Source organism: Lepidochelys kempii, chromosome 2 (genome assembly GCF_965140285.1).
Source record: "Lepidochelys kempii isolate rLepKem1 chromosome 2, rLepKem1.hap1, whole genome shotgun sequence".
Classification (NCBI taxonomy): Eukaryota; Metazoa; Chordata; order Testudines; family Cheloniidae; genus Lepidochelys; species Lepidochelys kempii.
In genome coordinates this window covers 27384361-27399032 of record NC_136381.1, presented here as the reverse complement: position 1 = coordinate 27399032, position 14672 = coordinate 27384361, and positions in this window count along the sequence as shown.

Sequence of the window (14672 nt, the reverse complement as noted above, 5' to 3'; positions counted from 1 at the left end):
TATTTATCAACCTCACCTAAATTAGTTTAGTTTATCTAGATTTTTATTATTTATACCATGCTTATGACTTTGGTATCTGCATCAGCCTAATCTGTTGTTTATAATAAATGCAAATGTTGTTGTTATAGAACTGAGAGAAAAATGTTGGTCATCCTATTTGATCCATCTTCCTTCAAATGTGCAGTTGTTAATCTCACAGAGGCACGAAAACGTTCCATTTCATTTCATATTTTTTCCCATTCTTGTCAATCACAATTCTATAATTGGTGTTTGGTATTGCATAGAGGTAAAATACATTTGCCACAGTCACAAGGATGCTAAACAGTTTAATTTCAATAATCAGGACTTTTGCCAAACACCATAAACCCATCACATAAGAAGCAGTTTTAAACATTAGCTTTTTGGCAGCGAAAAATATTGTGGGATTTTTTTTTAATGTTAAGTGAATTTTCTGCTTTTTAATTGGTCTACCTTGGCAGCACTGGAGAACAAAGTGAACTATTTATGCACTAAACAGGTACAGTACATCTAATAGTGGCAATGGCAGCTTCCGCACATTCCTCTACTAATTTGCTTCGAACCTAGTCTGGAGGGATTAACTCTTTGGGTGAAATGCTGGCACAGTCTGAGGTCACAGGTAGGAAGGGTGATGCTACCACAAGAGCTCCAATTAGTTTTGATGGACTTCTTGTGATATGAACATTTTTGCTCACTAGGTCCTGAACTAGGTTCAGGGCTTTAGACAGCTAAAGCCCTGAATAGCTTGCAGGATTGTAGGACTAATGAATGTTTTGTTGTGCAGTGCAAATGGCTTCTTTTGGCTGTTTTTAATATGTGCATTGGAAATGTTCAGGTAGATGAACAGGATTTTGTTCACCTTTAAAAATGGATACAGACCAAAGACCTACGGGGCTGAAAGACTATTCCATTAACAATCCCTGGAGCCATCCAGACCTCATGGGAAGAAGAAATACACAGGATAAAACAAGTTAAATCCAGTGATTTACCTGACAGGATGTCAGACAAATTCATCGTAAAGCACAGAGTCTATTTTAGCATATTGGCAGCTGCTCATTGCAAAGAAGTGATTAAGTGGCTGAGATGATCCTGGCAGAGCATGGCTTTGCTATTATGTTCTTTTTAATCTTGCAGCTTGCTTTCTTGAAAATTATGTGCTCATTTCCAAGAGGCAAATTTAGTTTTTACTGTATGTCACAAAGGCCTCAGAAACTCTGGCACATTGGGTGAAAATTGACTGATTAACAGCTCACATCAAAATTAGCATGACTTGTTACTGCTAACAAACTCCCATTCACCTCGCATCTCACCCTTCACCATGAACAAGGATAAAACTCACACAAGAAAATTCATTGCTAAGGAGAGGTCAGTCAGCTGTCTCAGAGAACTTTGGGTCTGTCAAGGTTCCTCCCCCACTCTGAACTCTAGGGTACAGATGTGGGGGCCTGCATGAAAAACCTCCTAAGCTTATCTTTACCAGCTTAGGTCAAAACTTCCCCAAGGTACAAAATATTCCACCCGTTGTCAGCTTAACCCGTTGGATTAAACTGACAAACCTTTAATTCTCTGGAATAAAAGGGCTTAAGAGAATTAATATGGTACACCTTAGGCTTTCGGTTGGAGGTGGGGAATGCTATGAGATAATTAACAGCTCCCAGGCGCTCCTGGACCGTGAATGGCCCTTCCCACGATGCTTCCATTTTATGGGCCTGGAGCGCCTTTAAGACCATGACCTGGTCCCCTACTTTGAAGGAACGCTCTCTGGCATGTTTTTCATACCAGGCTTTTTGCTCTTTTTCAGCATCCTGTAAGTTTTCTCTAGCAAGGGCTAAAGAGGTTCGGAGGGTGTTTTGTAGGTTGGTTACGAAGTCCAGAAGGTTAGTTCCTGGAGATGGTGTAAATCCCTCCCATTGCTGCTTTACCAACTGCAATGGCCCCTTAACCTCACGGCCATATACAAGTTCAAATGGGAAAAACCCTCAAGTGGGGTGTGGTACAGCTCTGTAGGCAAAGAGCAACTGCTGCAACACTAGGTCCCAATCACTGGAGTGCTCATTTACGAATTTACGTATCATGGCCCCCAAAGTTCCATTAAACTTCTCCACCATGCCATTTGTTTGATGGTGGTAAGGAGTGGCAACCAAGTGATTTACCCCATGAGCTTCCCAAAGGTTTTTCATAGTTCCTGCCAGGAAATTAGTCCCTGCATCTGTGAGGATGTCGGAGGGCCAACCTACCCTGGCAAAAATGTCTGCTAGTGCCTGGCATACACTTTTAGCCCTGGTGTTGCTTAGAGCTACTGCTTCCGGCCATCGGGTGGCAAAATCCATGAAAGTCAGTATGTACTGCTTTCCTCTGGCTGTCTTTTTCAGAAAAGGACCCAGAATATCCACAGCTACTCGCTGAAATGGAACTTCAATGATGGGGAGTGGCTGGAGAGGGGCTTTGACCTGGTCTTGGGGTTTTCCCACTCTTTGGCACACCTCACAAGACTGGACATAGGTAGAAACATCCTTGCCCATTCCCTCCCAGTGGAATGACCCCCCCAAACGGTCTTTGGTCCTGTTCACCCCAGCATGGCCACTAGGGTGATCATGGGCTAAGCTCAAGAGCTTGGCCCGGTATTTAGTTGGAACTACCAACTGTCTCTGAGGATGCCAGTCTTCCTGGTGTCCCCCAGAAAGAGTTTCCTTGTATAAAAGTCCTCTTTCTACAACAAACCTGGATCGATTAGAAGAGCTGAGAGGCGGTGGGTTGCTCCGTGCCGCCGTCCAAGCTCTCTGGAGGCTTTCATCTGCTTCCTGTTCGGTCTGGAACTGTTCCCTTGATGCTGGAGACATCAGTTCCTCATTGGATTGTGGACCTAGGCTTGGTCTCTCTGGAAGCGATATAGGGGATGGAGCTGTTTCTGTTGACTGTGAACCGCTCTCCGCTGGTGCACTATGATGGGATTCAGGCTCTGGCTGAGCCTCTTGGGTCGGGTTATCGGCTGCTGCCAGTTCAGGGTCGGTGGGGCCCTCTGGTGTTGAGGTTGCAAGTATTGGATTCAGTGCTGACACTGGGTCTGGTGTTGGTTGTTCAGCTGGTTCCGGTTCTGGGACTGGATCCATCTGGGTCTCTGGAACTGGATCCACTACTGCTGTTGCAGACATTGGCCTGGGGTCCGGGTCCATCACCTCTGACTGGATCCTGATAGAAGTTTCCGGAACAGAGCTAGGCCTCACGGCTTGTTTAGCCTGGCTGCGGGTGACCGTTCCCACCCTCTTGGCCTGCTTCACATGATTGGCCAAGTCTTCCCCCAACAGCATGGGGATGGGATAATCATCATAGACTGCAAAAGTCCACATTCCTGACCAGCCCTTGTACTGGACAGGCAACTTGGCTGTAGGCAAATTGAAAGAGTTGGACTTGAAGGGTTGAATCGTCACTTGGATCTCTGGGTTGATTAAATTGGGGTCCACTAAGGAAGCATGGATAGCTGACACTTGTGTTCCAGTGTCCCTCCACGCGGTGACCTTCTTCCCGCCCACACTCACAGTTTCCCTCCGCTCCAAGGGTATCTGGGAGGTATCTGGGCCTGTGGACCTCTGGTGTGATTCCGGTGCAATGAACTGTAATCTGTTGGGGTTCTTGGGGCAGTTGCCCTTTACATGCCCCAGCTCGTTACATTTAAAACATCGTCCAGCTGACGGGTCACTGGGGCGAGGTGGGTTGCTGGAGAATGGCATGGTGGGACGATAAGGGGTCTGGGGAGGGTTCTTTGGGAGGTAGGTGGGGCCTTGGGTGGCCCCCGGTAATAGGGTGTGGTCTGGGGTGGTCCCTTCTGGTCTCCGCTCCAACTGCGACCAGTTTTCTTCTTCTCTGCCACCTCCACCCATCTGGCTCCAATCTCTCCTGCCTCGATTACAGTTTTGGGTTTCCCATCTAGGATGTATTTTTCTATTTCCTCAGGAACACCCTCTAAGAATTGGTCCATTTGCATTAGGAAGGGTAAATTTTCTGGAGATTCAACACTTGCTCCTGATATCCAGGCATCCCAATGTTTCACAATGCGGTAGGCATGTCGGGTAAATGACATGTCTGGTTTCCACCTTAGGGCTCTGAACCTCCGACGAGACTGCTCGGGTGTTATCCCCATTCTGACTCTCGCCTTGGATTTAAACAGTTCATACTTGTTCATGTGTTCTTTAGGCATTTCAGCTGCCACCTCAGCTAAGGGTCCACTGAGCTGCGGCCTCAGCTCTACCATGTATTGATCAGTAGAGATGTTGTACCCAAGGCAGGCCCTTTCGAAGTTTTCTAGGAAGGCCTCAGTATCATCGCCTGCCTTGTAGGTGGGGAACTTTCTGGGATGGGAAGTGGTACTTGGCGAAGGATTACTGGGGTTTGTTGGGATATTCTGCTGAGCCTTTATCTTCTCCATCTCCTCTACATACTTCCTCTCTTTTTCCTTCTCCTCCAGTTCTTTGTCCCTTGCTTCCATAGCTCTCCTGTGAGCAGCCGCTTGGTGTTGTTCTGCTTCTCTTGCTGCCTCCCTTTCTTGTTCCTTCTTCAGCCGCATGAGTTCTATCTGTCTTTCATGTTCCCTTTGTCTTTCCTCAGCCTGAAATTTGGCTAATTCGAGCTGTAGTCGAGCCGCGGATTTTGTCATTCTAACCTCTCTGTTTTTAACTAACTTTATACCCGAGGTTTAGAAATAAACAAACAAAACTTGGCTGTAAAATTTTGCTGTGCTGGAATAGAATATCTATTCTCTGATAGTGATTGTCAGCCTACAGAAAAAGACAATTCCCTTGTCTCTGCTCTGGGCCCAAATTAAAGCAAAAAACCTCCAACTACTTGGAAACCTGCTTACCCAGCCCAAAGAAAAAGCAAAGGGGTAGAACACACACCCCCTATTTACTTTTAGGAAGAAAAAAAAAAGTCTGGGTTGGAAGACTGTGAATTTCCCTGCAGGAGTTAAGTACCCTGCCTCCAGGCAAAGAAAACCTGCAATTCACAAAGATAATCCCCTTTTGTCTCTGCTTGGCCACAAAGCAGAGAAAAAACAAGCTGCTTTCAGTTTCAGCTGCTTTCTGGACTTCCTTTCCAAAGGAAAAAAAAATTCTTTTTTTAAAATCTGTATTTCTAGTTCAAAAAATCTCAACTGGATCTCAAAATGATTTCAGGTTAATCCCACCACTACGCCACCATGTCAAGGTTCCTCCCCCACTCTGAACTCTAGGGTACAGATGTGGGGACCTGCATGAAAAACCTCCTAAGCTTATCTTTACCAGCTTAGGTCAAAAGTTCCCCAAGGTACAAAATATTCCACCCGTTGTACTTGGACTGGCCGCTACCACCACCAAACTAATACTGGTTACTGGGGAAGAGCTGTTTGGACGCGTCCTTCCCCCCAAAATACTTCCCAAAACCTTGCACCCCACTTCCTGGACAAGGTTTGGTAAAAAGCCTCACCAATTTGCCTAGGTGACTACAGACCCAGACCCTTGGATCTTAAGAACAATGAACAATCCTCCCAACACTTGCACCCCCCTTTCCTGGGAAATGTTAGATAAAAAGCCTCACCAATTTGCATAGGTGACCACAGACCCAAACCCTTGGATCTGAGAACAATGAAAAAGCATTCAGTTTTCTTACAAGAAGACTTTTAATAAAAATAGAAGTAAATAGAAATAAAGAAATCCCCCCTGTAAAATCAGGATGGTAGATATCTTACAGGGTAATTAGATTCAAAAACATAGAGAACCCCTCTAGGCAAAACTTTAAGTTACAAAAAAGATACACAGACAGAAATAGTTATTCTATTCAGCACAATTCTTTTCTCAGCCGTTTAAAGAAATCATAATCTAACACATACCTAGCTAGATTACTTACTAAAAGTTCTAAGACTCCATTCCTGGTCTATCCCCGGTAAAAACCAGCATATAGATAGACCCACAGACCCTTTGTTTCTCTCCCTCCTCCCAGCTTTTGAAAGTATCTTGTCTCCTCATTGGTCATTTTGGTCAGGTGCCAGCGAGGTAGCTTCTTAACCCTTTACAGGTGAGAGGAGCTTTCCCCTGGCCAGGAAGGATTTCAAAGGGGTTTACCCTTCCCTTTATATTTATGACAGGGTCTGTGCCCAAAGACATGGTTGTAGTTCAGACCAAGTATTGCTACTCCATCTATTACTGTTCCTATCTGTTATGGACTATGCCATGTTGTTCAGCATACATTCTATTGTTCTTAGAAAACAATTTCCTACTCATTAATTTGAGCTTTGCATCTCACATCCATTAGTTTGGACTGATTTGTCCTCCTCTGTTAGAACATGTCTAGCCTCGGAAAAACAGTCATGTTTTAAATCACAGTAGCTGGTTGTGGTCAACCCTAAGGCACTCCAAGAGTTGAACATGAACAGCTAATACATTTTTAAACATGACTACATTAGATTCAAAGTCCTATTAAAATCAAGTGAGCTAAAACTTATTAGCTAATATGCTTTAAAACATGACCATTTTTTCTAATCTAGACATGAACTTTGTCAAGCTGCAATAACCCATATGAATGCAAATTTCTTCATTTAACTCAGATTTTGTTGTATAGACATTATGACCTTTATCTAACTAAGCCAGGTTTCCAGGTTGTAAAGGGAGAAAAAAATCACACTCCAGATGACTTTGAAACTATATAAAAATGTAACAAAATCCCATTGTTGTCAGGTACTTTTTCTGTAATTATTTTCCCAACAGAAGCTCTCACCTCAGTCAGTGTCTCCTGCTTTCCTCTTTCATTCACACATAAGTGATCATGTCTCCATCCCTTAACATAGTGCCATGCTTTCTTCCCTCAATCCATGAGTCGCCTTCATCGCTTTCATTATTTTGCATGAGAGCTGTCATTTTTCTCTTCAGATGATATCAGGTGATTGGAGGTCATGTTCATGCCCAAAAGAAAGCCACTAATTTCCCTATAAACAGGACTTTCCTTCCCCTCTATAATGATTCACTTTTCAGCGTAACTGACAAGTTGGAGGAGTAATCCATCCTGGCACATATGGCCAGCAAGGATTCATCATCCTCCAGCCCTGCCTTCCTGGCTGATCTTCTCCGCATGATGGAAGATTTGTGTGTGGTATCAGCAGGGATTGTGTTCATTGGTATGTTCCTCTCTGCAGCATGTTGGCTCAAGCACAGGACTTTTATCAAGATACCCCTGGAAAGCATGAGATATGGATAAGTACCACTTGGTAACTGTAAGTGCTGGGTCATGGTGTAAGTTGCCAACCCTCCTGAATTGGCCAGAAGTCTCCCGGAATCGGACTCAATCTGCCGGTGGCTACTGAAACCAATCCAGGAGATTTTAATAGGCTGAGCTAAGGCAGGCTCCCTACCTGCCTTGGCTCCACGCAGTTCACGGAAGAGACCAGCACGTCCCTCTGGCGCAGAGGGAAGCCAAAGGGTCTCTGTGCACTGCCCCCAGCCCAAGCACCGACTCCACAGCTCCCATTGGCTGGGAACTGCTGCCAATGGGAGCTGCGGGGCAGCGCACAGAGTAACCTAGCCACCCCTGAGCCGAGGAGCCGGACATGTCAGTTGCTTCCGGGAGCCACCCAAGGTAAGGGCCACCTGGCCGGAGTCCACAACCCTCATCCCCTCCTGCACCCCATCCCTCTGCCCAGCCCTGAGCCCCCTCTCACACCTAAACTCTCTCCCAGAGCCCACCCCCCCGCACCTCACAACCCTGCCCCAGCCCTGAGCCCCCTCCCACACCCAAATTCTCTCTCAGAGCCCACAACCCCTCCTGCACCCCTAACCCCCTGCCCCAGCTCACCCCATAGCCTTCCCTCCCACACTCTGAACCCCTTGGCCCCACCCCCCAGCCCAGAGCCTGCACACCTTCCCAAACCCCAACTCACTGTCCCAGCCCAATGAAAGTGAGAGTGGGGGAGAGTGGGCGACAGAGGGATGGGGGATGGAGTGCGCGGGTGTGGGGCCTTGGAGAAGGGGTGGAGCATGGGGATGGCAAGAGTGTTTGGGTTTGTACAATTAGACAGTTGGCAACCCTAGTTCCCACATGTGAAAATAATGTGGCTTTATTCCTCACTTTACAAAAACATATTACCTTTGACTGCAGGAAGGAGCAAGGAGCTCTGTTTATTTAAGAGGGATAGACTTTCTGATGATGATGATTTTTTCCCCACCCAAGATATATATATGTATTTACACACAGTACATCCAGGTGCATAAACAGATGGACAGGGCTGGATTTAGAGGCAGGCAACCCAGCCAATGTCCTGGAGTGCCAGGCTGGGCTTGGGGTGCAGTTTTTGTTGTTAGCTTCAGAAGTGAAAATAGAATGTTTGAAGCAAAATGTTTCAGGTATTGCATATGTGGATTCATTTTTCACTAACCTCCTACAATGTTCTGGATCTTTGTAGAATCTTGTGGAACCTTCCAGACTTTCTGAGAACTATATTTTCCTTGAGCCTCCTAGAAGGTTGTCAGCCATGCCTTTGCAGGTATATAAGGGGTGGGGTGACACCAGTCAGTCAGTGAGATATAAAAATGAACTGAAGGGAAGTGAGAGCTCAGCTGCAATATTGTAAACCTTGTTTTTATTGTGTAATTGTGAAAGTGTACTTGTGTTTTAAGACTTGAAGAGTGTAAATAGTGACTAATAAAGGACATTTTAATGAGACTCCAAAGATATCTATCAAACCCCTATGTAACAATATCAAAGAACTACTGTTACTTATTTTGTCATACTTAACACGTAATGTTTTAATGACTTTCTAAGACTGAGGAACATAGACTTTTGCTCTCCCTAATACTGTCTCTTTTCCCCCATAGAAAACGAAAGATGGCTCAGAAGAAGCTTTAGGAGCTCAGTATAGAAAGCAAAAAGCTCAGTTCCCATCTAATTTGTAGCACGGGCCAAATTTGTTGGGAAAATAGCTGAAACAGAACAACAGAGACCGGGCTTTAGGCGATTATCCCAATGCAGAAGAAATTGAGGAGCAAAAGGTAAATGATAGAAGTCCTAGTACTAAGAAATTAGCAGATTTACCTGAAGATAAGGAATGGAAATGTGAGGAAAGTGATAGAGAATCATCCAGATTTCCTGCTGGCATAAAGGCTGTCACCCATTTGTAACACTATTTAATACTGGTCCACCCAATGTTGGTGCACAGTTCAATTTCTTGATGTTAGTACATTTCAGTTAGTCTTAAATTTAAAAGTTTCTTAGAGGAAACAATTTTTTTTATTTGCTTATATATGTCATGAATAAATACAGATTTACAGAGCCTAGTGAGCAAATTTATCATCTTGCATGACAGGGCTAAATCATGCATGCAAATTGTGCATCAAAGTTGTGAAATGGGCTACAAATGCAATACAAACAAGCTATTCAAAAGTTTAACAAATCGGGGCAGAGGCACTGAAGATGCTTTTTGCCTGGGGCGCCATTTGGTCTAGGGCCAGCCCTGCAGATGAAATACATTCTTACATCCTTACATACCTTATATCTAATCCATTTGCTTGTCTGTGCAAAAATATGCCTCTATCTTTCTCTCTCTCTCTCTCTTTTTTACTTTGAGGAAGAGAGAGACCAAAAAGGACCCAAGTCTTAGGTCGGAAGCCAAAGTAAAATAAAGGTCCATTTCACGTCTATTATCCTGCAAGATGCCCCTGAGAATTCTCTCTGCCCACAGGATCTTCTAGCTGAAAATTACTTTCTTTCAGGTTTTATTAGTTGTTTGCACTTCTTGGGTTTGGGGAAATTTTACACCAGATTTTATTCCACTCTCTTATCTGGTTCAGGGCACTTTTGGTTTACTTGACTCGGAGTGCTATAGGTTTTGTGGCTTTTTTTTTTTACACTTCTGTCCCCATGTTCCTAGCTATCAGTGGTCTGATCATCTCAGTCTATGAAAGATTGGCTCTCTGTTTACCCAGGCCAGCTATCTCTATTGGAACATGGAATAATCTGTATACTAATAAAGTATAAGTTCAGTCCTGTCATTGACTTGCTGTGCAGATGTAATCAATTCACTTCTCTGTTTCCCCATTGCCACATATGTAAAATGGGGATAATATTATTTACCAGGCTGGTTCGGACAATGTTGCTAAATCCACATTGCAGGGGTCTCCACTCTAACAAGTCCAGGTTGAAATGTTAGGATGGTGTGAAATTTAAACTGCCTTGGGCTGACAGAGACTTTGGGGAATCAGAAAATCTTCTCCTAATTTGTGACCACAGCTGGGGCTCATCACAGATTCCACCTCCTTTTATTTAAAAGAAACTCCATTCTCTAGTCCAGTATACTATTTCTTCTTGCCCTAGAACTGAACCTCCGCTATCCCAGCTGGCACAGAATCTGTGTTTGGGGTAGCTAGCAGGAGGAGGAGGATCACACTGTCTTGCAGCTTAGTGCCTCTCCCCCAAAAGAACACTTTGCAGGGGGCCTTAGACTTGCCTGAATAGATCACAACAATTATCTACATCTCACGGAGGGATTAATGTTTGTAAAGCATATCAAAGCACAACTGAAATATAACTGCTAAGTATGATTAATATATGCTAAGTACTATAACCATGCTAATTTTAAATGACACTACTGAAGGAGTATTTCTATTACTCCCCAGGGAGACTATTTCCCATTCTAATAGACCCTTATTAGAGGTTCTTTCTAATATTTAGCCTAAACAGTATTCAACAGTGTAGTTCCATAGATAAATGAGGGAGTTTGCCATTGAGCTCAGTGGAAGGAGGAGAAGAACTCTTGAAAAAAAAAAGCATACTTACCTGAAACATAGAAGGAAGAAAAGTGTCTCAAGAGGAGCAGTGTGGAAAGCACGGGCCTTGTAAAGTGATTGCAAATTCTACAACGGTACTGTGTTCTTCTTTGTAGACAATAGAGATAAGGAGTCCTCTTTACAATATCAGTAAGCTCAAAATGAGAATACTGTGTTTGGTACAAGGACCCATCTGTAGAAGGGAACATTAAACTGACTAGCTACATAAATGATGAAAGGATTACAGTACATGCTCTGTGGGTGAAAGGCACTCATGTGAAGGGCTCGCACAAAGCTCTCCATGGCACTTAAGACCCATGGTGCCCCTTCATGATGGAATAAGTGGAACAGCCATGCAAGGGGGCTCCTCGGCCTCAGTCACTGTGGAGGGGGTGCTCCACACCAGTCAAGAATAGGCTGGTGTAGAGGAGGATTTGGGGGCATGGCTACTGGATTAGAGCGTATGAGTGGCTGCACTGAAAATTGGAAGGTCTATCCCATGGCCTTCCTGGCAGCGAGGTTGGAGCGATGTATTTCAGATTCCTCAACCCCTGTGGTTTCCCGCACCCTACAAGAAGCCACTGAAAGGATCAGAAAAAGAAAAAGAGTACTTGTGGCACCTTAGAGACTAACCAATTTATCTGAGCATAAGCTTCCGTGAGCGACAGCTCACTTGCATCCGATGAAGTGAGCCGTAGCTCACGAAAGCTTATGCTCAAATAAATTGGTTAGTCTCCAAGGTGCCACAAGTACTCCTTTTCTTTTTGTGAATACAGACTAACACGGCTGTTACTCTGAAACCTGAAAGGATCAGGTGCATAGAGGAGAAGCAGTAGAGTGGCAGAGAAACAGTCAATCAAAACTATCTGAGGTGTATTAAATAAAAGGGAGGAGGAAAGTTATTCAGGGCAATCATCAGCGTACAAAAGCTAGAATGATAATAATAAAAAAGCCTAGACATCAGGAAAAAATATTCCTACCAGTGAGGTCAATGAGGCAATGGAATAATTTACCTAGGGGATTAGCCAAGGGACCATCAGAAGATGTACTCAAGCAGAAATCAGTTTTAACATTTTGAGAGGTAAGTTAATGGAACTGCTGTACTTGTGCAGAGAACTGGGCTTGATAGCTGTGGAGGCCCCTCCCAAGCAGGAAATATATGCATCTCTGACTCTTAATCAGAATTCGAGTGGCATAAATCCCATTCTTGCAGACACACTGATTGTTAGATGACTTCCTTTGCTGTAACTTGCCCACCACTTCAGTGCCTCTCTCATCCCTCCTCTCACTCTTCGGACTGTGACAGCCAGCTGCTGCTTTCCAGAGAATTAATTCCAGAACTGATGGACACTTCACTTCTTTAAACAAAATTATGGATTTAGTGCAATTTTATTCTGTGTAGTGTCTCTCATACAAACTGTATCTCTCCGTGTTTGCCGAGTTAGGGCCCTACCTTACAGCCCTAACTTGCACAAATAATCTTCTTCATGAGGCTATTCCCAGGATCAGGCCCTTAAATAATGCAATCTGAGAAGCAGGGATGTGATATTATGGCATTGCTATGGGCCATATCTTGCCATGTGCAGAACAGCTGTAAGTAGAATTTGAAATTAGTTGCTCACATTGGTCATCATAGCTTTCCCTTGCAATGTAACTTGAATGGCCCATGGTAGAGTGCATGTCATTATACTAGATATTATTTCTGGTGAGAGGAGAGTGAGGAGCTCTCACTGAGAGTCAGTGGAAGACATTGGGTGCTTGGTACTTTTGAAAGTCTTGGCCTTTACATTTCATTGTGCAGCAAAACTGCATGATAGCAACGATGCAATGTGCAAACATCAGGATTGCTGTGGTGCATACAGCTGGGAAATTGTGACATCTTTTGTTTTTCTGTTCATTCAAGCTTTATATTTCCTAGATCTCTCCCTCTGCATAGAGTTCAGGAGCCACTTATAGAGTTGTTGCAGCCTATAACAGAGGAGCCATCCACCTTCTCTGCTTTCATGTTGAGGTTAGTTTTGTTCTTTCTTGCTTTACTCAAGTTTAAAAGTGTCATTTTAGACTGAAAGTATGTTTTACTCTGTTTATAGAAACAAAGGCTATGCCTACACTACAGAGCCCAAATTTGCATAACTGTGCCAACATAGCCCCCTACCACAGATGCATCCTACATCAACTAAAGGAGTTCTTATGCCTGGGGGGTAGCAACACTACCTCCCTGAGCGATGTTAGTGATGTGGGCACAAGCACTCTTCTGTTGGCATAGCTGCATCTGCAGCCAGGGTTTTGTCAGAGATGCATATATTTTCTGCTTGGGAGGGGCTTCCATTGCCATCAAGCCCAGTTATCTAGACAAGTACCGCTGTGTCAGTCCAAGGTGTGGGATTTTTCACACTCCTGCCTGACACAGCTATGCTGATATAAGTTTTAAGTATAGACCAAGCTTCAAAGCCTAGTCTCCTGAAGTGATATCCATCTTGTCAAGCTAGCGTAGTTCAGGGTATACAGGTTACAGATTCTCTAACACTACTGTGCTGAGGGCTATATAAGTATGCCTACATAGCTAGAATGTGTGAATATTACACACAGTGATCATGCTTGTAATACAGTCATGTACCTAGAGATGTGGTGGATTCTCTATCACTTGAAGTCTTTAAATCAAGACTGGATATCTTTTTTAAAAGAAATGCTATAGGTCAAACAGAACTTCATGCAAAATTATTGGGTGAGGTTCTTTGGTCCATGTTACGCATGAAGTCAAACTCGATGATCACTGTCAAGGTTCCTCCCCCACTCTGAACTCTAGGGTACAGTTGTGGGGACCTGCACCTTCTCCTAAGCTTATCTTTACCAGCTTAGGTCAAAACTTCCCCAAGGTACAAAATATTCCACCCGTCGTCCTTGGATTGGCCGCTACCACCACCAAACTAATACTGGTTACTGGGGAAGAGTTGTTTGGACACGTCTTTCCCCCCAAAATACTTCCCAAAACCTTGCACCCCACTTCCTGGACAAGGTTTGGTAAAAAGCCTCACCAATTTGCCTAGGTGACTACAGACCCAGACCTTTGGATCTTAAGAACAATCCTCCCAACACTTGCACTCCCCCTTTCCTGGGAAATATTGGATAAAAAGCCTCACCAATTTGCATAGGTGACCACAGATCCAAACCCTTGGATCTGAGAACAATGAAAAAGCATTCAGTTTTCTTACAAGAAGACTTTTAATAAAAATAGAAGTAAATAGAAATAAAGAAATCCCCCCTGTAAAATCAAGATGGTAGATACCTTACAGGGTAATTAGATTCAAAACATAGAGAACCACTCTAGGCAAAACCTTAAGTTACAAAAAAGATACACAGACAGAAATAGTTATTCTATTCAGCACAGTTCTTTTCTCAGCCATTTAAAGAAATCATAATCTAACACGTACCTAGCTAGATTACTTACTAAAAGTTCTAAGACTCCATTCCTGGTCTATCCCCGGCAAAGACAGACTATAGACAGACCCACAGACCCTTTGTTTCTCTCCCTCCTCCCAGCTTTTGAAAGTATCTTGTCTCCTCATTGGTCATTTTGGTCAGGTGCCAGTGAGGTTACCTTTAGCTTCTTAACCCTTTACAGGTGAGAGGATTTTTTTCTCTGGCCAGGAGGGATTTCAAAGGGGTTTACCCTTCCCTTTATATTTATGACAATCACAATTTCCTTCTTGCCTTAAAATCTATTAATCTAACAGCAAAAGGGAATAATGAAAGAGGTTTGGTAGCTTCCATGTTATCTCTCCCCAAGCAATAAAAAGGTTTCAGGAAAGAAAATATGACATGTTTTTATCAGGTTTGGGGCAGGTCATTCATTAGCACCAACACCATATTGCA